We start from the raw sequence: 25352 nt of genomic DNA on the forward strand, positions 1-25352 counted from the left end.
TTAAAGCTTTCTGGTTTGATCAGAAAAAAAAACATTGGTCCATACACCTGAAAGTCCCAAAAACGCATTGTGAATTCTGTCTCGAGTCTACGGATGTATCCGTATATTTCCATGGTGCTCATGCTGTGCTGAGCGGAAAGCTCCTGAAGCTTTTGAAGTGTCGGAATGTGGAAAGCTAACAACGTCCCCCTCACCAGTAGGTGAAGTTATTTTTAGCCAATTACAAGTTAAATCTGGTAGTTGGGGTTGTTAGCTAAGATACCGTCATTAAGAAGCAGCACAACTAATGTGTCTATGCCAGCTAATTTGCGATGTGCACCGCTGGTGCGGCCATTTATTTTTTTTAACGCACCTTCTCAGATTAATTCACTGCGTGTCGTACTCAGGGCTGGACTGGGACAAAAAAATCAGCCCGGGCATTTTGACTAAAGACCGGCCCACCAGGTATTAAAGCCATAAAGCCTTTGAATGAAAACAAACACTGTTGTGACAGTGATGTACAGTCTTGTTGGTATATGTATGATTTCTATACATTTTACATCAGATAAAAACTTTGGTTGTAAGATTCAGATAATTATTTAATAACAGCCAGACATTTTAAATGAGAATACTGGTGGTGGTCAGAGGGCCCGGTGGCGCCAGTGTCCGGCAGCCTCGCCTCTGTCAGTGCGCCCCAGGGCAGCTGTGGCTACACTATAGCTTGCCATCACCAGTGTGTGAATGTGTGTGTGAATGTGTGGATGATTGTGTATAGTGTAAAGCGCTTTGGGGTCCTTAGGACCAAGTAAAGCGCTATACAAATACAGACCATTTACAGAATAAGAAAGTATTTCTTTGTGTCCCCCTTTCACTGTTAATGCCCTACCTGACCCCTGGCAAAACTTTGCTACAGTCGCCCCTGCACAGTTACCAGCTGTCAGCCACTTAGAAAAGAATCCTGGTGTTATTTGTATCTCAGAAACAGTTCATAACTTCCCTTCAACTCACCTAAAAGGTAAACCTGTTTCTCCATCACCTGTTCAGCTCTGATGATTAAGTAAAGACATCTCCTGGTTTCATCTTCATGTTTCCCTCTCACCAGATATCCAAACCGACATCATGACCAGCAGCTTTACAGCTGTGGCTCCAGCAAACATCGGCTGATACTAGAAATTAATATTAAATAAATTCTAACAACAGCTGATCAAGCTAAAGCTGTTGTTTAGCGCGACATCCGGCGGTTTCCTCTTTCTGGCGCAAAGTGGGTGATAAACAAACAAGAGAGAAAAGCCGATCAGCTGATCATTGATCAGTTTCATGATTGAAGTAGCAACAGGAGAGGGAGGGGGAGAGAATGAGAGGAGAAGATGCAGCTGACAGCGTAACGACAGAATAACTCCAGCTTTGTGTCTTTTTCCATTCTAGCTCAAGTACGGGGCAAACTGTGTTCCTTTTCAGCTCAATACGAAACGCATAATATTTTCTCTGAATGTGGGACGATTCCGTCTTTTTACGGGACGGTTGGCAACTCTACTAACTTATGAATAAAATAAAGTTCATGCTAGCTAGTACGCAGTACAAGTTATTGTAACTGACTGTAAACTTGGTTTATATCTGACCCAGATAGACTGCAGGTCACAACTTCTTACCTGAAGTTCAGTTCACCTGACACTCGGACCGGCGGCTGCCTCGAGTCTCTCCTCTTGCCTCCCCTTTCTCTCATCCACCCGCTGGCCTCCACCACTTGCTAATGTTACTGAATCTGTGGAAGCTCCGCGATAGCCACCACCAAACAACTGAGTTATTTTTATACACCGGCCAGCATCTGGCCAATCCACCACCTTTGATTGTTTATACCGTTACAAAAAAAATAAATAAAAAATCATTGGCCCACCGAGCAAATGCCCGGTATGCCCGATGGCCAGTCCAGCTATGGTCGTGCCATCAGTTAACTCTTTGCGTGCCAGCTATAGGGTTGCCGACCCCTGTATGTGTGTATATATATATATATATATATATATATATATATATATATATGTGTGTGTGTGTGTGTGTGTGTGTGTGTGTATATACATATATATATATATATATATATATATATATATATATATAGATAGATAGATAGATAGATATAGAAGACGGCCATAGTGATCGATGTAGCGGTTCCGAATGACAGCAATATCAGGAAGAAGGAACACGAGAAGCTGGAGAAATACCAAGGGCTCAGAGAAGAGCTCGAGAGGATGTGGAGGGTGAAGGTAACGGTGGTCCCCGTGGTAATCGGAGCACTAGGTGCGGTGACTCCCAAGCTAGGCGAGTGGCTCCAGCAGATCCCGGGAATAACATCGGAGATCTCTGTCCAGAAGAGCGCAGTCCTGGGAACAGCTAAGATACTGCGCAGGACCCTCAAGCTCCCAGGCCTCTGGTAGAGGACCCGAGCTTGAAGGATAAACCGCCCGCAGGGGCGTGCTGGGTGTTATATATATATATATATATTGTTGTAGACAGTAAAGACACTGTGTGGAAGACAAATCCTTTTTTGTCATGCCGCTTTTTGCATGCACCGCGGTGGGCCTGAGTGAAGACGGCACTGAAGATTTGCCTTTTTTTATAGTGTTTTGCCCAGTGGGGTTCAGTGTGAGTTGCCGTCCCTTTTAACGTGTGTGATATGTTGATTTGTTTTTAACAGGATCCCCGCAGCGCTTATCCTGTCTCCCAGGCAATCATACAATTTTATCGTTTTTACCGTACTTAATAAAGTAAAGCTTTCAATTGTTTTTAGGTGCCGCTGTTACACGTTTACTTTTATTTTGTATTCAAATTAAACCGATTTTAACTGACTGTGTGCCTACGGCTCTGTCCTATCTTAAATAGGTACCTACCACGGGTCATGAACAGAGCAGGAATGAAAGGACTGACTGAAAGACTGAATGGCTGGCTGAACTGAACACACGTGGGAACGACAACGTAACTGAAAACACTGGGTCACTGACCCAGGAACCCTGACAGTTTACAGCGGACCTTCAGTAATAGTAATAAATCACACAGCAATAGTACATTCACGTAGTTGTAAAATGCATGATAATATGTTAAGTAATCCAAAGTATTCAGAATACGTTACTGTCATTGAGTAACGTAATGGAATACGTTACAGAATACATTTTAGGGCATGTATTCTGTATTCTGTAATGGAATACATTTTAAAAGTAACCTTCCCAACACTGTTAGTTTAAGTGGTGAAAACATTGTGTGAGATGTCTGTTCACAATCAAAAACAAATGCATTTGATTTCTCTTTTGCAGTAATCTGCTCTCAATTTCTAATCTACTCTATTTGGAAACAATGTTGACATTGTTTCAGTTTTTGTAGACAACAACAAGCAGTTTTGTTGGGTAGTCATCATCTGGGCACCCCAAGAGTCTGTTTTCAGTCTAATTCAATTCAGTTCTGTTTTATTTATATGGCAACAAATTGTAACAACAGTCACTCCAACAAGTTTTTGCAAGGTAAAGACTCCACAGTATTAGAAAGAAAACCCCAAAAATCAAATGCCCCACTGTGACAAAACACATGGCGACAGTGGAAAGGAAAAACTCCCTTTTAACAGGAAAAACCCTCCAGCAGAACCAGACTCAGAGAGGGGAGGCCGGGTAAAGTAGAGACAGGAAAAAAGACAGACTGTGGAAGCGATCCAGAGATTAATAATAACTAATGATTAAATACAGAGTGGTGTATAAACACAGAGAGAGTTTATCGTAAGCCATCCAACAGCTGTTGAAAAATGCCACGACATTAAAATTAATGGTCTAATATTACCACCAAGTCGTTGGCAGTGGATCCATCGGGTCCTCAGGGCTGCGTGGATTGGGTTCACTCTCACCCATCGCATGAATGATTGATCTGATGGAGATGTGAGGGGACTGCATTTGGTATTTGCCTGCTGCCACTGTGGAGTTGCATTGCCATGAGGCATGGAGTTGATATCTCCTTATATTGAACCCCTTTACCCCCGCTGCTATTATATTTTATAACACTGATCATTAGTTTTATGGGGATGATATGCACCTTTTATTTGTTTCTTTTACTGCTTTTATGTATTGTGGACATTTTGTGCTTTGCCTGTGCTTACTTTATGTCTACAGGATGCCTGAATTTCCCTGAGGGGATTAATGAAATGTCAATCTATCTATCTATCTATGAGCTTGTTTGGACATGTGGTGTGTTTCAAAGTAAGACTCCAGGTTTACTTCACCTGTCAGTGGTTTTAATGTTGGGGCTGATCTGTCTGGAGCCAATGATGTACTTACAAACTGACAGACGAACACTGGCATCCATTCTGGTGTGGCGCTATTAATGAAAAGAGCTAAATTATTTAGTCATGAGTTCCCTCCCCTGCCTTTCCCGAGGCCCTTCCATTACCTTGTGCTCTCATTAGGCAAAGAGGACGATGGCCGAAGCCAAAAGCAGAGCTGTTACTGGAAACAGTTGGCAGTTTAGTCTTGTCTAGCAGAGACCACCAAGGTTTCTTTGACTTCCTACCAGGTCAAAAGGCTCATTCATTCAAAGAGTTTTTACGCAATGAACTCACCAAGCCAGCCAGCCAGGCAGTCACTAACTCATAAAGCCTTATAAGGCCAGTTATAATGGCCATTAAGTTATTTTATCACACATGTGAGTTCCTCACAAAGCGATTAGGCTTATTATTATGGAGCTTTATGATATTGGGTCTTTTCTAGGACTGCTGGGACTCACAATCTTCGACCAGGCCCGTTCTGTGGCACATTAAGGCACGAGAAGACAAAGCCTTTCCCCAGATGTTTTTTAATCTTTTAAGAAAACAACTCATCAGGGCATCAGGACTCTCTCCTATAAGCATTTGGTATCCCTGAAAGATAAAAGAGGACTTTTTTTTTTTTTTACTGTAGTGATGACTTCACTTTTTATATGTGTTGGATGTGAAGCAGAGGAAAAGGGCCATTAAAGTCGCTGGGGTGAAAGGTGAGCAAACAGGTGTGCTACAAAGAGAAGGTACCTCACTCTTTTTCAGCCAAACACACACACATACATTGAAATGCAAACAGCAAGCTGGTGGCATGCGAGCAGAAATCTCGCAGACACGCACAGAACATATGCATGCGTGCACACACCCACCACTGCAAAGACACATACACCGAGAAATTACAGAGAAAATTCCTGCAGCCTGACATCACGCTGCTGTCGGGATGATTGAGGGGAAGAGAAATGCAGATCAAAAGAGAGCAGAGAAAGGGAAGAGAGGGGTGGGAAAGACGGAGGGGCAGATCTTCTGGTAGCATGCTGCTTACTGAACAGAGTGTGGACTAAATCACCACTTAGAATCACTTTAAGAGGTAACCTTTAACAAATCGCACTGGATTTGGATGGAACATACCCAGTGTTATTAAAAAAAAACAAAAACAGCTTTTTTGCTTATCTTGGTTCCTAAAAAGTTTTGACACAGATGTTTTTCATTCAGCGCAAACAGAATTGTCTGTGTTAGCCAGCTTAGAGACTAAAGTATACACCTCTAAACCAGCACTGGGAAAAATCATTTCAGCTTTGAGGCAGCAACAGGTTAGCTTACCTCAAAAGCTTTTATTAAAAAGAAACAACAGATGTTAAATGTGAGGTTTCTATAACTATAAGCTGTACAAAAACAGTCGTTCCCAGCACGAGGCTGCTATTTTACAGTGGACTCCAACAACCGTGGATTTTGGCATGGTTGTTGGACTATTTCAGAAACTGTTGAACTACTGGGATTTTCCCACACAACCATCTCTAGGGTTTATAGAGAAAGAGAAACCATTCAGTGAGCAGCAGTTCTCTGGGAGAAAATGCCTTGCTGATGCCAGAGGTTAGAGGAGAATGACTGGGCTGTTTCAAATAATAGGAAAGGGGGGAAAAAAAACCTCAAAAAATCAACCCATTACTACCAAGGCATGCAGAAGAGAATCTCTGAAACAGATGGGGTACATTAGCAAAAGACCACACCATCCTATCAGCTAAGAAGAGGAAACTGAGAATTTCATTTTAAAATATAAGCCCCTCAAACTTCGCTAGTGTTGGAATGTTTTTGGCAACATTATTACACCCAGTGCAGTAACCAACACAGGCAGTGTTGGGACTTGATATATCATTGTTTTGCTTAGATGAGCTCAAGTTTAAGTTTTTTCCTTAACTGAAAATAAAATTTTACAGCTGCTGTCTTTTCACTCAACAGCATTAACATTTACCACATTAAATTGTATTTACAAAGACCAGGACATTGTACAAATGTTCCTGCAATTTTACAGCAGTTCCAGCAGTTTACTGTATACAGGAAATTCTATTCATTCTACTCCCAGAAGATGGAAAAAATTTACTCTTTGAACCATTAAAAGTGATGGTGTGAAATAGAAAGTTGTTCTTCATGGAGGGCAAATTCATAATGAAATAATTGAAGAATTTACTTAACGCTGTACATTATCACACATAACTGTAACATGTCACTTATTTTTAACACCACCAAAGTTTGGTGTAATCAAAGTCCAGTTTTAGTGTTTGGTCCCAGCTATGCTGTTCTTTCTTGTTTATTGCATTAGTTATTATAAACTCATTTATTCATCTTTTACTCTGCATGCATTTCTGCTGAATGATGTCACGGCATCTTCGTTTTCGATCATGTGCATCATTATTCACAATCATAATTATGCGTTTTTGTGTATGCAAGGCCATGTGCTCTAATAGCAAAAAGGAACACATATAATTTGAGGGTCAGCGATGATTAAACTGCAAAGGCATTTGGAGCCAAAGAAGGTCACAATGTCGTGAGATCCCAAAACAGCGCTTTTCCTTTAAGCTCAAACTTAGTTGCACCAAAAAAGGGATTTTGATGTTTATATGTGTTTATTTTATGCCTAATATACTTGCTTATATTGGTAAATAGACTGCTGTAAACAGGATTTACAATGGATTGCACAGTGCATAAAGAAATAACCTGCTTTGAAATGATCTTCTTGACCTTGTGTTATTGTCCCCTACAATATCTTGATAGAACTGTGATGTTTCATTTGTTGCCATTTCTGCTGCTCTCTCAGTCAGATCTCTCTTGAAAAAGACATTTTAATGTCAGTGACACTTTTTACCCAGATAAATAAAAGATATATAAACTTTACATCAAGTTGATTTCAGCTTCTCCCTAGTGACAGGGATGTCCTTTCTGGCTCATAATGAGAGATATATTATACACAATCAAGCCATTTACAACATTTTAAATACTGGAAGTCACTTTTTGGCAAGAAAGGAGAAAAAGCTACAATGGCCCTGAAAGGTCAAACAGACTGCAACTTAAGAAAACACCAGCAAATAGGGGGAAAATGCCATAAAAGTGTGTTGTTGTGGGGGTTTGTTGTTTTTATGTCTATTTTCATTGTTTTATTTAACTTGAGTTGTGTTTTGTTGTACAACGTTTTCCTATTTGCTGCTCTTTCTTTGAGTGACCTCTCAGGGCCACCACAGAAACTACTTATAGCATTTTTAAATCAAAGATAAAAAAAAAATACTTGACAAAAAATACAGAAAGACTCAATGAAATAAATAAAAAGCACCTCTTAGGAAATATGCAAGCTTGCCTGTGATCTCAAGACAGTGAGCTTAACAGCTGTTAGCAGAGGTCTGCTGTTTTGTATTTAACTTTTTAAGAGTGTAAGAGTTTAGAGGCCAATAATGTAACAAAAGTCAGCGAGTTTACACCAAAACAGCATCTAGGTGTTTTACTCATATACAGGCACACATACTGTGCGTTAATGGCCACAGTAATACCCATTAAGGGGCAAATATGCACACTAGAGAGGACAGGGACACTTTTAAACTGTGGAAAAAAAGGTGTGGGTCTTCTCAAGAAAAGTGTTTCCATTATAAAATAAAAATATATGTCTAGTGTTTCTACTCATACTGCTTCACTTAAAGTGTTATTAAACACTGCTAAATAGGTCAGCACCCAGAGAAAGGCTGTCAGAGAGTAACACGCTCAGCTGGAGGGGTTTCCTTCGTTGGTCCAAGAGAAACAGTGAAATGTTTACAAACAGTGCGGTTGCCGCAGCAACAGGTAGCGACCAGGATTCGGGCCTCGAGGCTGGAAGAGGTGCCGTAAAACCGTTGAAGATGTTTCCTGCGAGTATTAGTGTAAAGCAGCAGGAGAAGCAGTTTTGGGAATTCCTCTGCACTGAAGTCGTCCACAGCTTCAGGCACACGCTGTAACTCCTCCAGAGCGACGGAGGAGTTACGCTTGGAGACGAATAGAGATGTTTCAGCTCAGATGTAGGCATGCTGGTTTTTGTAAATCAGCAGGGTGGATGATGGCGACTTTCTGCTGCAGGCCTTATGGCTGCTGAAATGTGCGTCTAATGAAAAAGAGCACCGTTGCACATTTTTGTCTTATATCTAGGCCTCCTCTCAGCGGGATGATGCAATCCAATGAAATGTTTGGACTGGCCCGAAACTGTAACAGTGTCATCTTAGCATGTTTCCAATACATGGATTATGCCGCAGAGGCAGGCATCAGATTCAGTAATCATCTAGCATTTCAGAAGTGGAGCACTGATGATGCTTTTTACTGGTATCGACTGGAGAAAAATAGCTCTGCATGCACAGTCATGGGGAATATCTCTTATTTGTTTTTGTTTTTTGGGCATCAGTTCTTGTTGGATTAGTAAAAATGTGCAGCCACACTGCTGCACAGTGGGCAGCAGGGACGTATCTGTTCATCAACAGGGGGCGCCATGCTGCCATTCTGGGTACATTCAGGTGAATATTCCAAATGTGATTCAGCATATTCAAAATCAAACCTGGGTTTTCTGATTGTAAATGTAAAAAAGGGGGCACACAAAAGAAAACATTTAAATCTGCAGGATCAGTGTTTCTTTCTTTTTTTTTCAGGGATCTGTACGATGAAGAATATTGTTGATGGAGAGATTTTAGTGTTTTACAGACATTTGGTGTTGACGAAATAAGGTACTCACACACATGGATGACTCAAGAAAGTGCCAGGAACATTTTGATCCATGTTCACATGAAAGCATCACAGAGCTGCTTCAGATTTGTTTGCTGCACATTCATGATGTGAATCTCCCGTTCCACCACATCCCAAAGGTGCTCTATTGGATTGAAACCTGGTGGCTGTGGAGGCCACTTGAGTACAGTACAACTCTTTGTCATGTTCAAGAAACCAGTTTGAGATTATCTGAACTTTGTGACATGATGTGTTATCCTGCTGCAAGCAGCCATCAAAATGGGTGCACTGTGGTCATAAAGGGATGGCCATGGTCAGCAACAACACTCAGGTAGGCTGTGTTGCTGCCTACCTGAGTGGCGCACTTTGGCGCACTGACGGGCCCAAAGTGCGCCAAGGAAATATCCCCTAGACCATTACACCACCAGCCTGACCTGCTAATACAAGGCAGTGTGGATCCATGCTTTTATGTGTTTATGCAAATTCTGAACATTTCCTGTTCTTACTGACTGACGTGGACCCAATGTGGTCTTCTGCTGCTGGAGCCCATCTACTTCAAGGTTTGACATGTTGTGCATTCAGAAATGCTACTCTGCAGTCCTTGGTTACTGTGGTTATTTCAGTTACTGCTGTTTCACTTTGAAACAGCCTGACCTCCTTTGCACTCATTATCTGCAAGCCACTTGTGTCAACTTTGGTAATAAACGAAGGGAGAATTAGGCTTCTGTCCTCAAAATATTCCATGCAATCTGACTTTTTTTGCATCCAAAGGAGTCACCCTCTGCTGGTCAATAGTAATAAAGCAGGTTCAGTGCTTCTCCACTGGCTTCACTATTCACACCCATATAAGCAGTCTATGGCCAAAACACTGTTCTCCAAATGATGAGCTCATTCAGGTAACACGTATAAAAAAAAACAAGACAGGGAAGGAGATGAATCCTCTGGGAAAACAGACGAAGAGCATTAGTTTACATTAAAAGGAATAGGGGAGAAGGCCCGAGTTGGAAACATGAAATGCGGTCGAGCATACATGCAGTTTGTCTCAGTTGCTGCTCTAAATGTGTAAATGCACACACACAGACACACACATACTGTATTCTGCCTGGTATTAGTCTGTATTTGAGCAACTGTGGTGCCAAAAGGATATCTTTCTCATGACCTCACGACTGGCTTCAAATGTTGCGTTTTACAGTGTGTGTGTGTTTGTCTGCATGAAGGCGTGAGTAATATCATTAATTGTCTAGGTCTTCACTGTATGTCAGAGATTTGCTCTTGTTCTTCCTCATGTTGAGGTCTACGCATTTAACAAGGTCAAGCTCATGAAAACAAAGCCAGACAGCGGAGCAGAACTTCTTCGACCTCTTAACCAGAACTAAGACTAAAATGACTTTTTAATGGCGCCGGTCACACTGTTTTGATTCAAACATGAGCGCAACAGAAGATGACGCACACCAAGTGAGCCTCACGCTGTGACTGTTGCTCTTTAAACCCACTCAAACAGGCTCTATGTTTAGCCAAGCTGGCTCCCATGGCAGCCTCAATACGAGGTCTAAACATGCCCGATATATTTAATATCCTGTATCAGCTTTCATTTTTTTGGCAGATGCGTCTTGCTCAGTGTCATCAGACTGTAACCTTGTCGCTTCTGGAGTAGGTGATTATGAGAAAGAGGAGTGATGGAGCTTGAGTTGTCCAGGAGCTGCCGGGGGTGTCACTCCACTGGATGGCACAATGAACAAACCAAATGTGAGGGGTCGTCCGGTTCAGTGGAAGGCTCACTGGCGTGTTTCAGACGTTTGCATGACTTCGTCAGTGTTGATTGTTGCTTGGCTGTACAGCTGCACTAATCAATATTCAATGTTGGGAAGGCTACTTTTGATAACCTTGATTTCTAATCAAATTTATGCAACATCTACATTTAATAGCATTTTACTTGCTTTGCTAAAAGTTATTTTAAACTGGAAAATTAACTCAAAGAGTAAATGTTTGTGCAGGTTTGATGTCAAGTAAGTCAATGTTGGCTGCATTTTGATGGCTAGTACTGAAGCTTTAGCACCTCTTTTGTATTTCAGAAGGAAAGGTTTGGCACATTTCCAGCACTGAAGGTATTTTTGTCCAACTAAATGGACGCCCACTTTGACCGCTAAAAGCTATGGGCATTGGTAGGATTGTAAGGAAAGAAAAGCACATCCCCCTTTCACTGGCCACCTCCTTCAGCTCACCTGGGTGGTCACACTGGGTCATCCCCAAGCCAGCCAAGATATATATAAATAATAAATATATATGTCCAGCATGTCCTGGGTCTGTCCTGGGGTCTCTTAATGGTAGGACAGTACTAGGACACCTCACAAACAACCTCGACTGCCTCCTTTCAATGCAGACTAGCCTCTGTGAATCATTGTGGGGTTTGTGTGCCTTTGTGATCCCAGGACCTTTGTTGCCAGGGACATATGCTCCTAGTAGGATCTCCCAAGGCAAGCTGCCCAACTCAGGGACAGCTTTTCCTGGGCCTGACCCTGAAACAAGGCCAGGGAGGGGGTTCGAGTAGCTGCTGGTTTTACTCAATGGGGTGCAGCCAGGTGCAGCATGAGGTAGTTCCTGTGGAAGTCATAGTGCTAAATGAAAAGAGCCTTCCTAAGTCGTATGTGTTATTGTAAGTACAATAGTTTTAACGAAACCTGTGATAGGAAAGACCTAGACTAGACCTCAAAAAGTGCTTAGAAGATGCTCTGCAGTATCCAAACAAATTTGTATCCTGTTCACATCCTCGTTGCACTAAAGCTGACAGAGCTGCTAATTTAGTTCATAGTGATATAGAATTTCTATTGCACACCCCTCATTTGGTATTCACTTGGAGTTTCATTTATATTTTGCCACAAAAGGGAAACAGACTGCACACTGTTAGGCTACAATTTAATAATTAAATTCTCTTTAGAAACCTGCTTTTGAAAGCGATGTTTTGATCCACTGTCACCTGCTAGGGACAGTAATCTGAACTGATTATTGCCTGTAAAAGAAGAGCCTGTTTTTCACACTTTGAAACATGCCTGGGGAAGATCCTGTGGATTGAAAACATTGTCTTCAAAAGAATGTTTTATAAGTGACTTCAAAGATTCAACTGGAGCCTGGTTGTGCGCTCTCTTTTCACTTATATTTATACCAGTTTCACCTATAGCACTCAAAACAAGGCACATCTTCACAAATTTCCCAACATTAGGCAGAATTTAAAAAAAAGAAAAAACATCCAGTTCTGTTTAAACTTGATCCTCTGTTCCTGCTCTCCCTCATGTGTGCCCAGCATGATGGAGCAGCTCCAGACAGATATGGTGGTAAGGAGGTGTGAATAGCTGAAACAGCCTGTCACCACGAGGGCCACCGTGGAAGATGATGGATCACCCACAAACTCCCACATCCCAACACCTCATTCCTCCTCTGTTTAATCCCAAAGATAAACACATATAAACACCTGCAAAAGTCAACAATTGTATATGAATCCAGTGTGAAGGGCAGCAATTTTTTCCAACAAATTATCAAATAAAGTTTCTTTAAATCGACTGATACAGAAAGATACAACCAAAAAATATTGCAGCTGTTTATGCGTTTTCTTAAGCTTCCCATGTCAGGCACTTTAAGACATGGACATGCTTTTCTACAAGATAGTCAGCAGATCGGTGTAGGTAGGGTTTAGGCTAGGTTTGAGATTTGAGATGGGCTTACTGTGTTTTTGTTCACATCAGAAAGTGTGTGTTAACTAAATGATTCTGTTACAAACCTTTTCATTTTCCCAGGATCTCTGTTGATACTTTCATTGATTTCATTTATTGTTTTTGTACTGTTTCTGTGGCATTTAATTTTCTTATTGATTTCCTGGGTGAGGTGTTCCAGGCATGTCCCACCGGGAGGAGGCCCCGGGGCAGACCCAGGACACGCTGGAGAAATTATATCTCTCGGCTGGCCTGGGAACGCCTTGGTGTTCCCCCGGATAAGCTGGAGGAGGTGGCTGGGGAGAGGGAGGTCTGGGCCTCTTTGCTTAGGCTGCTGCCCCCGCGACCCGGTCCCGGATAAAGCGGAGGAAGATGGATGGATGGATGGATGGATGGATGGATTTTATTTTGTGTACAGTGCTTTGTGACCACTTGTCTGAGAAATGTGCTTAATAAATAAATGTTACTTACTTATTTGAATACTTATTTATTTACATACTTCACTTACTTCTGTGTGACTTCAAAAGTTTCCCTAATTTTTAATTTCATATCATCATGTAGGTGCCAATTTGGTCTGGTGTTTGCCACAAGTATTATGAAGGTGTTATATGATTTACATTTTTTTTATTTACTCAAAGGCAATGAGCTACAGAGCTGCACTGCTAAACATTTAAAAGATACAAAATGTTTTTCTTGTTTTGGTGTTTCACTCTTTTTAACAGCAGTTTTATAGCATTATAAATGTTTCTAAATTGTTTTAACAGCTGGAGTCTTTCTTAATTTGAGGTTAAAGTGGAGTCTTGTTTTAAAGTAGTTTTCACAGGAACCTCTGCTTCAAACAGCCAGCAGAGGGCAGCACTTTTTTGTGTTTTGGGGAGTGGCCTTGTGGAACTTCTGGACATTATCAGATATTCATTTGGCTACATAGACTACCACTGGCTTCACTGTACATAGTTGTTAGGGAGTGTTAGGGAGTTTAGCAATATTTTCTTATTCATTTTAGCATTCAGTGTCTGTTTTTATGTAGCATGAATGTGTTTTGCTCTTCCTGTTTACCACTGCTGCTGTCTAATTTACTCTGTTGTAAAAGGATCATTGCATTGGTGGCAGCTTTCATTGTCAGATCCCTTCATGGACCTGGCACTAAGCAAGCTGACCCTCTCACAGATTAACCAATCATTGAACAAGTTGGGCTGTTAAAGGATTGTCTTAGTGTCTGTGGGTTTACCCCAACATTTTAATGTATTGTGAGTTCACAGTCTATCCCAGACTGTGGTCTGAGGGCAGATTAGCTGGTAAGCAGGCTGTTAATTTGTCTCGTCATGGAAATCTGCCGCATCACTCATGACATAAATAATTACATCTGAGGGTGTGTCTTTCTTGGACGTTTTAGCGTTCGCTACATAACAAACCTCACAAGGCATCAGCATGCAAGTGTTCATTCATGTATGTGATCCCAGTCAGTCCATCCGTCTGTGCAGTGACAGCAGATTGAAAGTAGAGGATTACAGGTTCGCAGCATCGATCAGCTGGCCCACATGGTGTCACTTTGCCCTCACACCTAATGCCACTGATTAACAGATTACCTCTGTTAAAGCAGGGGGCTTTTCCCTGTCACTCATTAATGACTCACAGATTGGCTCAAAGTCTTCAGTCAACATCAACTGAAAAGTCCAAAATCTGAATGTGAGCTTTGGTATTAAGACACAGAATTCTGAATACATGTTACAACAGTAACGGAAGGTGGGCGTGACAACACATAGATCATCAAATGGCATTAAATCAATTGTATTCATGTTCATTAGCCATGATGTTAGTCCTAATGCAGAACTGAGTAAAAACACCAGCAGAATTGTTGACATTCCCACCAGCCTCAGCTGTTCCAAGTGTGTGGTGCTCGTCAGGGAATGTTAAAGTTAAAATTAAGACAGCGAACATTGTAAACAGCAGCATATTAGCATTGTCAGTGTGAGAGGAGCATTGCTGTGCTTTATAAGTCCTCTGAGTAATGCTAGCGTAGCTGTGAGGTCATACATTACAGATGAAATAGAAGGTAAAACTATTATTGGACACGTTTTATTCTGCTTCAAGTCATTGTGATGATTTACTCTTGTGGGAGTCGTTTTGTCTAAATAAGTGAGATTTTTTAAATTGGAAAATTATAGTAGTAGTAAATAATAAATGAAGCACATATGTGGTGATATTCCTCTTTATCCTCTGAATTATGACTGATGTGTCAGCTCCTTTTTGCCTGTAATCCAAACTGTCCAGCAGCCAACAAATCAGCCTGGGCTAAAATTAGTAGGTCACCCAATCCCCTGCACGGTAGAGGTGAGGAGAAGGCAAGAAGTCAGATAAGAACTCTACTCTAGTCAGCTCCAGCCAGGGTTTCATTTAGAAAGCTTTGAAGGTGCTTTTCTCTGATTGGCCTAAATCACTAGACCTGTGGTTGCTGCAGATTTGTCCTATATTCCAAAATAAGCTGTTTGAATAAACTTAAATGGGACATTTGAAGCTGCTACTGTAACAGCACAGTGAACACAAAGAAAACCTGAGTCACTAACCAGGCTGGGTTTGAAGAAGTGGAAAGTTTTGTATGATTTCTAAAAATGTGTGAGGACTGAAAGCTTTAAAGGTGCACAACGCTGCTCCTTTGTGCATTTTAAATTAGTTCACATTTGGGTGTTTTTTAATTGATGTGAGATTGTCAGTCGGTGATTACAGAAAGGTTAGCAGTCTGTTAGCTTCATTTAAAGTCTAAAAGCACACGCAGTGAACCTGCTACAGCATATTGAGAGCCAAAGTACTGGCTGCAGCAATACAAGTAACATGTATCCAGGTGTGCACACGTGTACTGTGTGCCATACACAAGAGTACATGAATTGGTACAAATGGGAAAAGGAACAGAATGCAGTGATTAGCAAATTTCACTCACCTGTATTATGTTCACAACAGAATAAAGAAAACATATTGAACGTTGACACAGACATTTCACTATTTCCTCATTTTGAATTTAATGCCAGCAACACATCTCAAAAAAGTAAAAGTAAGTGGTACTACAGAGAAACAGCTGGAGGAACATTTTGCAGCTAATTAGTGAATGTTGCTGTAGCACTGTAGAAAGGCAGAGGGTCATCAATCTGCAAAAAAACTGCATCTACAAATTATGGATATTCCTCAAAGTAAAATTCATCATCTTTAGTGAATAATAGCAGCAAAACATTAAAAAAAACTGGAGAAATCTCTGAGCTGCTGCTATGTACTGCACTCTATAGAGGACTGAAGCTGTCAAATAATAATAATAAATAAAATTAATAAGTGACTACATAAAAATAAATCAAAATCCCATAAAATACTGACACCAGATCTACACGTCAAATAGTTTTACAAATGCATGAATTAATTATCATTTTTATTTATTTACCTTTGTATTAGTCCCCTTATTACTTTCAAATCTCGTGATCCTACTTATTTATTTTCTTGTTAAATAGCTTTATCTTTGGCTAGGCTGCTTTAACACCTTGGTTATCTGGTAAGCTGACATTTCTGCTGTGATCCTGGTATTGATTAACCTCTAGATGAAAAGATGACCTCGTCACACATAATTATTTGCTCACTAGAGCAGGAATGGATTGACGATAACAATTAAAATGATAATTCTATATTAAAAATACATTTTGATCATTTTAAGACAGAAATGCAGTTGAAAATTGTAAAAAATTGTATAAAATTATTACAAAAGCTAATTTTGAGAAAAATAATTACCCACTATGTAGGGAAGGGAGATAGTTATGGTTCCCTAAGCATCTTTATTCAGTTTTTAACTTAACCCAGTTGCCCAGCAACATCCTCAGTAAGCTGTCCAGTGAATCACAACAAGGGCAATTTACAAGTCAAATGTCTAAGCTGTAATTACAGCACAACATGCCACTGAAAACTGTAATAAACCGGGTGGATGTGTCTGATCAACAAACAGGTATTATAGATGTGATTGTCTGAAACGTCTCATTGGAATTTCATTATGTGTGATCAGGATTTTTGGTTTTGTTTCCTAAAGTGAAAGTGGGGTGAGTTCAGTTTCACCTGTGCTGGTCATTCATTTTAATCTATTAGAGGTGACTGACAAGTACGTATAGGTTAATCATCATAGGTAAAAATATATCATCATACATAACAAGATGAGGTTTGTCCCGAGGTTGTATCAACTCAATATTTAGTGGCTATGCTGCATCCAAGCAGCAAAGCAATATTTCTCCAGGAGCTGACTCATGGCTTCTTTTGAACAAGATCTGAGCATTTCATTTGTAAAGAACAGAGCTGCAGATCTCTTTTGTTTTTTGTTTATTATTCTTTGAGTCATCAGTGCGGTTTATCAGCTGAGGAAAATTATAAATCCTTCAAGTTAGCTGCCTCTGCATTCATGTACTTTTTTGCACAGCAGTTGACAAAAACAACGTAACATGTCGTGCAAAAAACACATCCCTGATTCAGGCACAGGGATCGCAGCGCTAGAGAGGACGAGAGGTTATAATAAAACCGCAACACTTTCATGATGAGCTGTGGAAAACCGCAGTTCATCCTGTCCAACTTGGACACCAAACTCTGAAGCACTATTGTGGCTTTGCCCACCCACCCCACCCCCCGCCCGCTCTGCTTATGAGTCATCTTGGCAGAGGGGTGTAGCGTTCTCCGCTTCATCCGCACCAACACTGTCTGCTGTCCAGCCTTTGGCCTCGTCCCAGACGGACACTGCAGCACTCGTGCCAAATACAGTCTCTCTGTGAGCAAAAGACCCCCAGTTAGGACAACTTCCCACTTCATCCAGGCGAAAGTAAGCAAATATGTCCCAGGGTGCAACAGTGACATTTCTCACTGTGACACTTGTGTCCTTTCCACTTCTGCCCCTGTTTGCTCTCCACATGCCTCACTTCTCTTAAATAAGAGGTAGCAGGGAAAATGTTAGGGAGGGGGGATCATCAGAAAATAGTCTGATAACTGACCCCGTCATTTAACGAATGCAAAAGCCACTCACAGTTACAGATCCATGCTAAGCCCGCATCTCAACTAGGACCATTTCTATGGCAACACCAAACACAGACAGGAGCAACAATGGAGGCTTAGGCCCAAAGAGGAGCACAGACACACTCACGGACCCCTTTGGGTGTTTTATTTTTTTCCCCCGCAGAGAATTTTTAGCATCAGGCTGCCACCTCTGTCACTTTATCCCATCGTGTTGCATATGCCAAGAATTTCACAAGCAAAGCCAAGGCCCCTAGGGGAACACAATGCAGATATAGCAGCAAGATGTGAGCTGGTTCATGCTGAGGTTGGATTGTAAAGAGCTCTATAGAGATTACATTTATATAATGTTTCTCCACAAAGCAGGCTAAGCTACACCCATGGACACGCTATGTTTTAGTCAACCATAGATTTATCCCATAGTGTGACAATCATTGTGTTTACTTTTTCTTCCAGTAAGAAAAACTATTGCTGTCAGAATTCAGGTGTGTGCTGAATGCACAATGCCAAGAAAGACAAGAGCAATGAACAGCAATTGTTGCTTCAACATGGGAAGGGTTATAAGGTCATTTCCAAACAGTATGCAGTCCATCATTCTACAGTGAGAAAGCTTATTTAGAAGTGGAGAACATTCAAGACACATGTCAGCCTTCCCAGAAGTGGACGTCCCAGCAAATTCACCCCAAAGTCAGATAAAGCAATCGTCTGAAAAACTGAAAAATGCCAAAACCTACATCTCAGACTCCACAGCCTCAGCTAGCATCCTGACACATTCTGCTGCATCATGGAAACAGCTCTGCAGTGGCCCCTTATTGTATATTTAACTTAGAGTAGAGGGACTAAACAAAGTAAAGGTGATGACGCGCCGACAAATCCCAACAATGCGAATGACGAACATTCACAGCACGAGGAAATGAAAAGACAGCCAGGGTTACAAATCCGATAAAGGTGACAAATGTTTTCTGGTTTCTTTGTAATAAGCACACATAGTCGAGTTTTCATGTGTATCAGAGTCCTATAGTTCATTAGGTGCTGTATGAAGTAGCAGTTAATAATATGACCAAGGTAAAAGTGATAAAAGTCTTCCTGTTACATATTTAATGGGTTACGACCTGTAGACAAATAAATATTGTGCTTTCTTTGATAATTTACACATTAGTAGAGTTTGTCCCTTGTTTGAGAGTTTTATAGATTTTAGTTGTCTATTTATATTACTTAACAATATTAAGCTATGTTCCTCTAACATAGCTAATCTTCACAGGCTGAGCAAGATCATATTTGTCTGTTATTACAGCTTCAGCTTCCGACGTGTGTTTTGTTCAGAGCACCAGTTCAATTCAAAGTAGCGACTCCGTTGTAGTTTAGGACGTCTCTCGAGAGCCAACGCAAATCTTTTTTTTGTTTATTCTGCTTCTGATGTTCCTTTTCAAGCGTTCTTCATTTGTTGCAACATATGCAGACACAATACAAGATTCAAATGAGAATGAATGGTTACAAGTATATACATATGACTCATAGCTGACAAAAAGAAAGTGATCTGAGCTGTCTGGCAAGTTATTGAACTTTGCAGATTATGCAGAACTTCAAAGTGAGTTCAAAGAGTTTTTTGGGTCTGGGATTTCACCATATAATTGAAGCCTCCAGCCAACCCCCCCCCCCCCCCCCACCTCCTGCTGATAGTTTTTAATGCAGCACAGGCAGTCATCCGTCACTAATGCTCCACGGTGTACTAATGCACCTCGAGTGTTACTTGCTTTACTCTTGCACGGAGATGAGCGACGACCACGACGACCGTGTCTGCCGCAGCAAATCATGCTGTAACCGCTCAGAGCAGAACAGGCTTGGAGATACCCTGGTGAATTATTTATGCGCTTGGAGTTGAGCTGTTCCTGTAGTGAAGCACCTGCAGGAAGAAAAGCTTTGCTGAAGCAGCGTAAAGATAATTTAGCTCCCATCCCGAGTGTGTTTCATGTGTTTTACACTAAACACACCGTCTACGGTCACCAGTGCACCTTTCTCACTTTTTTTATAGCCACTTGTCCACGACACTCTGTTTGTTTGTCTTGCCTTGCTCTCATGGGAACGTCTTCTGCGAAAGCACACTCCAGCTGATCTTTCAGTGCCCCCCCACACCCACCCCTGCCTGAAAAATGGATCTCGGCTGGCTTATTTTGACTTTGCTTGACAGCAGAAGGCAAGCTGTGAGAAATGGAGAGAGAGAGACTAATGTTGGACAACACTGGGGTTTCTCCCAGTGTCGCGTATATATAGTGCTCTTTTCCCAGAGCTGTGAGCTGTTGGTATTCTGTGAGAGAAACAGGATCCCCACCAATGAAACGAGTCACTGTTCCTGCAGCCAAGCACCATGTGGCCCACTACCCATGCACTTCTTGTACTTGTCGACCCCACTACGCCCAGCTCAATTAAACAATCTGCAACACCCGCAGTTTTTGCGTATCAGCCCTGAAGCTTTTTAAGGAGCCACTTTCAACCATCAAACTGAGAAGCCGAATCCCCCGCTAATCGCTCAGTACTGATACATTCATTCAACAAGTCCTCCAAATCAGGGGCGGATCTAGAGAAATTTTCTTAGGGTGGCATGAGGGTGGCAAAGAAATCAAATGGGGTGGCAAAATCAAAGCCTTTTTTTAAAACACATATGCAGGTGGTTACATATGGTTAAAATAATTCAAATGCAGTAAGTATACACGTTTTTCATATAAATATAGTCTATAACTTAATTATTGTCTGTAGCCCACATAATGACACACTTTAGTTACATAAAACATGTGAGTTTTGATCTTATGTACTGTATAGCCTTTATAATAAATAAATATGTAGCCCAATAACTATAAAATCCAGAAAGCTACACAAAATGAGGCGGTTCATTTACAAACACAAGTCTAATTAAGCTTCAGACTGTTTTTTGTTAGAAAACAATCACATTGTTACATGCTTAAATTACACAAAATGTCAGAAATCTGCACTGTCATGAACCAAAATTTAAACCTAATTTGTTGGATTAACCCACTGAGGTCTGAAATACAACTGCCCATTTTTGATTCCTTTTGAGTTTACGCTTGTATTTCACCCTCAAATTGTTTCATTTTGGTTTTTTCCCCTTGCCTTGTTTGGTATCATTCTTTTCAGCTCAACTGAATTTAGTTGTTTTTTTCACTGACATACTGCATTAGTATTACTGATCTGAAATCACACAAAGAACTTAAAAATACGAGTAATATTTTTTTTTACTGTAAAAAAAACCACAGACATGTTGAGTAAATTTTTATAACTTGAAATGCAAATAGAAATTGTACGTATTGTAAACATATACAACTATTTATCTAAAAATGCAGCCAATACACCTGCCGTTTTTTGTTTTTTTCATTTTCTACAACCATTTAAAAATATTACTAAAACTAAAATGAGAGAACAATCAGGTGTTGCAATAAGATGCCCCACAAATGATGTGTGCCAGTAAAAAAGAAGTTTGTCCACCAAAAGACAGAACAGCACAGGGATAAACCTGCAGGCCTGACAACAGGAGGTGTATCACTCCGCTGGTTGACAGTGTTTACGTTGCAAATGTGCCTCTGTGACATTCATTAGTGCCCTCACTGACACACAAAACAAAACGACTACACAACAGAACAACTACACAAGACAACACAACACACTAAGTATACACTCCACACTAAACGTCACAAATCTCCCACATCTAAAAACTCTCTCGCTCTCTCTCACTCGCTCTGTCTCGCTGCGTGGCTGCAGCTTGTTGCTATGTCAGCTTACATCAGTCATGTGATTTGGAGGTGCAGCGTGTCCGTGGACCACAGAGGGTTAATAACATTCACCTTCCTTCCATTTCCAGAGTGTAACATCTGTGTAAAAAGTGAAATTCCCATGATGTTGTTCAAAATGTGCTCTGGCACAATCATAAACATCGCTTGCTACTGAAAACAAGAAAAAAATCCAGTCCTGCTATGGGCTGAACCATTTGTTAATGGTGGTGGGGGGAAACACTATGCAATCAGTTTTAGCATTTATATTCACCGTTGACTGTAACTATGCTCAAACTGTTAATGCTATCTTATTTTAATAAACAACACTGTCATATGGAAAACCTGGGGTGGCACTTGGGGTGGCAAGGGATAATTTTAGGGTGACACTTGCCACCCCATGCCACCCTTGTAGATCCGCCCCTGCTCCAAATTAAACTCCTAATTTTCCTTCACAAATGGCCGTTTGACGATTACTGCCACGTTTTTAGTAGACTAATTTAAACTGCCTTGAAAAAGCAAGAAATAAGGATTGTAGTGTTCAGGTAGACTATGTGTAACGATTACAGACTCCTGTCATGGTTAAAGTTAGGTTCAGATAACTGACACAATGCAAGTGGATAGTCAGTTAGGAGCCTTATTTTGGTTTTCTCATCCAGGGAAATCAAATACTGTTTTAGGTCACAGACTTGCCTGAGCATTGTTAGACACTGACAGATAAAGTTTCTCTATTTAGAAAGTATAAAAGCCCACATTTGGAGGTTGGAGGGGTTATTAGGTTGGAGTAGGTTATAAGTTTGTACTCGCCTAACCGTTGCAGTTTCCAAGGGGATGAAAAAGGAGTAAACTTCAAGCATCTTTGATCCATGTTTTTAAACCCTGAATTTAACCACCAGTCGCTTCCTGCTGATGAATCAAACACCTTCAATAAGACCTTTTGAGCTAGACCTTCTAATCCAGTCTACAGCTGGTGAAGCTCAGGGTGCCAGGAGGTTTGCCTTAATGCGTGTCTTGCTTAGCGATCTCTGCCCCACTACCCTCAAACTGTCAATCAGACTGAAAGCAAAGCACTTTCTAGCAGGGCAGGATGTCATTTTTAAAGTCATTTGAAGGAGTTTATACAAAACAGGTATAAAAAAAAATTGAGTTTGAAAAGTTTCTGTCAATCTAAAATCTGACATGTGAGGGGCCTGTCACACTCCCATCAGGGCCTATGGTGAACTGTCTATAAATCATTCACACACATACTATAAACACCATTCACACTAAACCTGCTGATCATCCTGCTGGCCAGCCCCCTTTTGTTGTCTTACAGCAGATTACAAGCACCAGAAGGCCGTGGCTCTCGGCCCCGCTATCATACATGGTTAACCCGATTAACCGGTCACTTCCGGTCACAAGCTAAACTGCAAGCCGTTTAAACCTGAATGGCAAGGCATCCTTCTGCCCAAATATTTACTCACAGGAAGAAGGTTTCTTCCATTCGGGAAGGAGTGCTTCGAACACCTGTCGATGCTTTTATTGCAGACCTTTAAACATCAGAAAAAAAGAAAAGAGGTGGAAATGGCCAACTGTTCCAGGAGCCCAAAAAAGAGCCCCAAATTCCACCTATAAATACCAGCCTCAAGCCATCATCGTTCACATCCTGTGAGTAACCACAAACCAAAATGTTATGTGATGATCTTTAAAGACTATGCTAATCCTTTTATTAGTAACATCTCTCGCTCTCACTGTGCTGACCACCACATACCAGCACGTCATCAAACTATGGATGCCAGCACAGCACCTCCCCAATCCCATAATATGATGAAAGATTTGGCATGTTATAAGCCAAAGGAGAAAATAATAAAGTGAGAGTTTCATAATTAAACCAGTGGAAATGCTTCATTGCTACCAGTCTCGCCCACGTCTTTCAATCTGAGACTTGAGTCCAAGATTGGTAACTTGACTCCCTCCCTCCCTCCCTTCTTCCCGTCACCCACCCCTTCTGGTTGGTCTCAGATACTGTATGACACTGCTGTGGGTTCTCATGGACACGCTGCCCTTTGGAAATTCCCCGGCTGCAACTAATACAACCCCGCCGTGTAACACCAGCGTCCGCTCGAGCTAGTGTCACCGCACAGGAGTGGATGAATTATCACCGCCAGCTTTGATGTGGTGGGCAAATTGATCACGAGGCATGCTGCCACTGCCGGGGCCATATCATGTTCTGCCCTCATCAGCAGATTCAGCTGTAATGGTGATTCCCTCCAAGAAAGCAAAACAAAAGTGTCACGCAGAGCCAACCGCAAAAAGAAACCCAAATGTGTGAGAGCCTTGTCTGTCCCAGCCAAAGAAATAAACCTAATTAGAGCAAATTCAACCTGATTAGATTGAATTAAGATCAGCAGGAGTTCACTGTGCCCTCCCCTCCTCAGAGCCTCGGGTCTCCTCTGGCCTCTAATCTTTGTATCTATTCAATTAGCAGCAACCTTGCAGAAAAGCTGCCACAATGCAGATTATGTTCTGCTCAGTGGTTGTTCTGAAAATCCACTGAAGTTCAGCGCATCTGCGCAAAAGGCTTTGCAGAAATACAGACTATACTTCAATAATAAATTCAGGATTTTTTTTTTTTAAATCAAGATTTTTTTTAATAAATAAAATACAATTTTGAAAATGCCAGGCTGACTAGGCTGAAAATGAAATACTTGTAATTTATTACAAACATGACTCAGTGATAATTTTCCATGACATCCATGCACAATCACACAGGCTCACAACCTTTTGCATTTGTGTATTTGCCTCCAAAGGAAACAGATGATATACACACATCTTATGACACAAACACACACACTGTCTCATAGCCAAGCTCCAGCCTTACCTCTCGCAGCAAATCTTTAGCCCACGGTGCTGATGTGCCTCTGCAGTGCCACTGGCTGTGCCTTCAGCCTGCCAGCTCGGATGAAGTGTTATCCTCAGTGTGAATGTTTGCTCCGCTCTCCTTCCCTTTGCAACGCTGAGCGTCCCTTCTCTCTCCTCCACTGCCGTCACTGCTGCTGCCGCGTCCTCAGCTGGCCTCTAGTACAATCCAGGTGGTCTGATGAGTGAGAGAGAGGAAGAGGACAAAGAGGACGAAGAGGTGCGTCTCCTGACAGGGAGCTGCTGCTGCTGCTGTGTGTGATGATGTCTGTGGCTGGTGACTATGAAGACAGACTGTGTGTGTCTGTGTGTGAGGAGAGAGAGCAGAAGGGGAGAGACAGGACCTGCCATGCAGAGATCAGCCCTGTTGCTGTTAAATTTAAACCACCCTGCCTGCTGACACCTTGAGCCACGGCTGCTCTCCCTCTCCAGCACACTAACACACTGGGACGCAAGTGCACACGGATCCCTGATGGTGCCATATGGCTCACGAGCCTTTGGGAGTCTATGACTATCAGAAGAGAAATAGTGAGCGGGGGTGTGAGGGGTGAAAGGAAATGTAGGTGTTTTTTTAAGGTGTTAGTGGCTCAAATAAACTAAACATTGCCCCAAAACTGCTTGAAGATGTGAACAAAATGACTTTCAAAGTCAGCAATGTCAAATCCACCAGTCAGTGAATCTATCCTGTCAGTGTAAAGAAGAGGGATGTCATAACTTTTTTATACTGTGGGCCATATGCATGAAGTTTAACATTTACAGTGCAAATTAGATTTTATACTGAAATAAGTGAAAAGCAATGAAAAATTACTGCACAACTTTTTGGGCTTAAATTGTAAGAAATAAATGTGTAAAAGTACAGAAAAAAGTGCAGTGGCTCATTGCCCAGACTGTCCCGTAATTATAAAACACAAAGCTTTTGTTAATTCATACAAAATGTCCTTTTTTCTGTGGACTTATAAAGACATT

The 25352-nt window shown here is 41.4% G+C and overlaps 1 protein-coding gene across 1 annotated transcript in view; it reads right to left on the bottom strand.

The window, feature by feature from the left end:
* The window catches only part of filip1l (filamin A interacting protein 1-like), a 105883-nt gene extending 81155 nt beyond the window's left edge, over positions 1-24728 (bottom strand). The window contains exon 1 of the mRNA XM_004571239.5: positions 24349-24728. The gene's annotated coding sequence lies outside the window, so the exon portion shown is untranslated. The remainder of the gene's footprint in view (positions 1-24348) is intronic.
* Between the last annotated feature and the right edge of the window lie 624 nt (positions 24729-25352).

The sequence above is a fragment of the Maylandia zebra genome, linkage group LG23 (assembly GCF_041146795.1).
Source record: "Maylandia zebra isolate NMK-2024a linkage group LG23, Mzebra_GT3a, whole genome shotgun sequence".
NCBI lineage: Eukaryota > Metazoa > Chordata > Actinopteri > Cichliformes > Cichlidae > Maylandia > Maylandia zebra.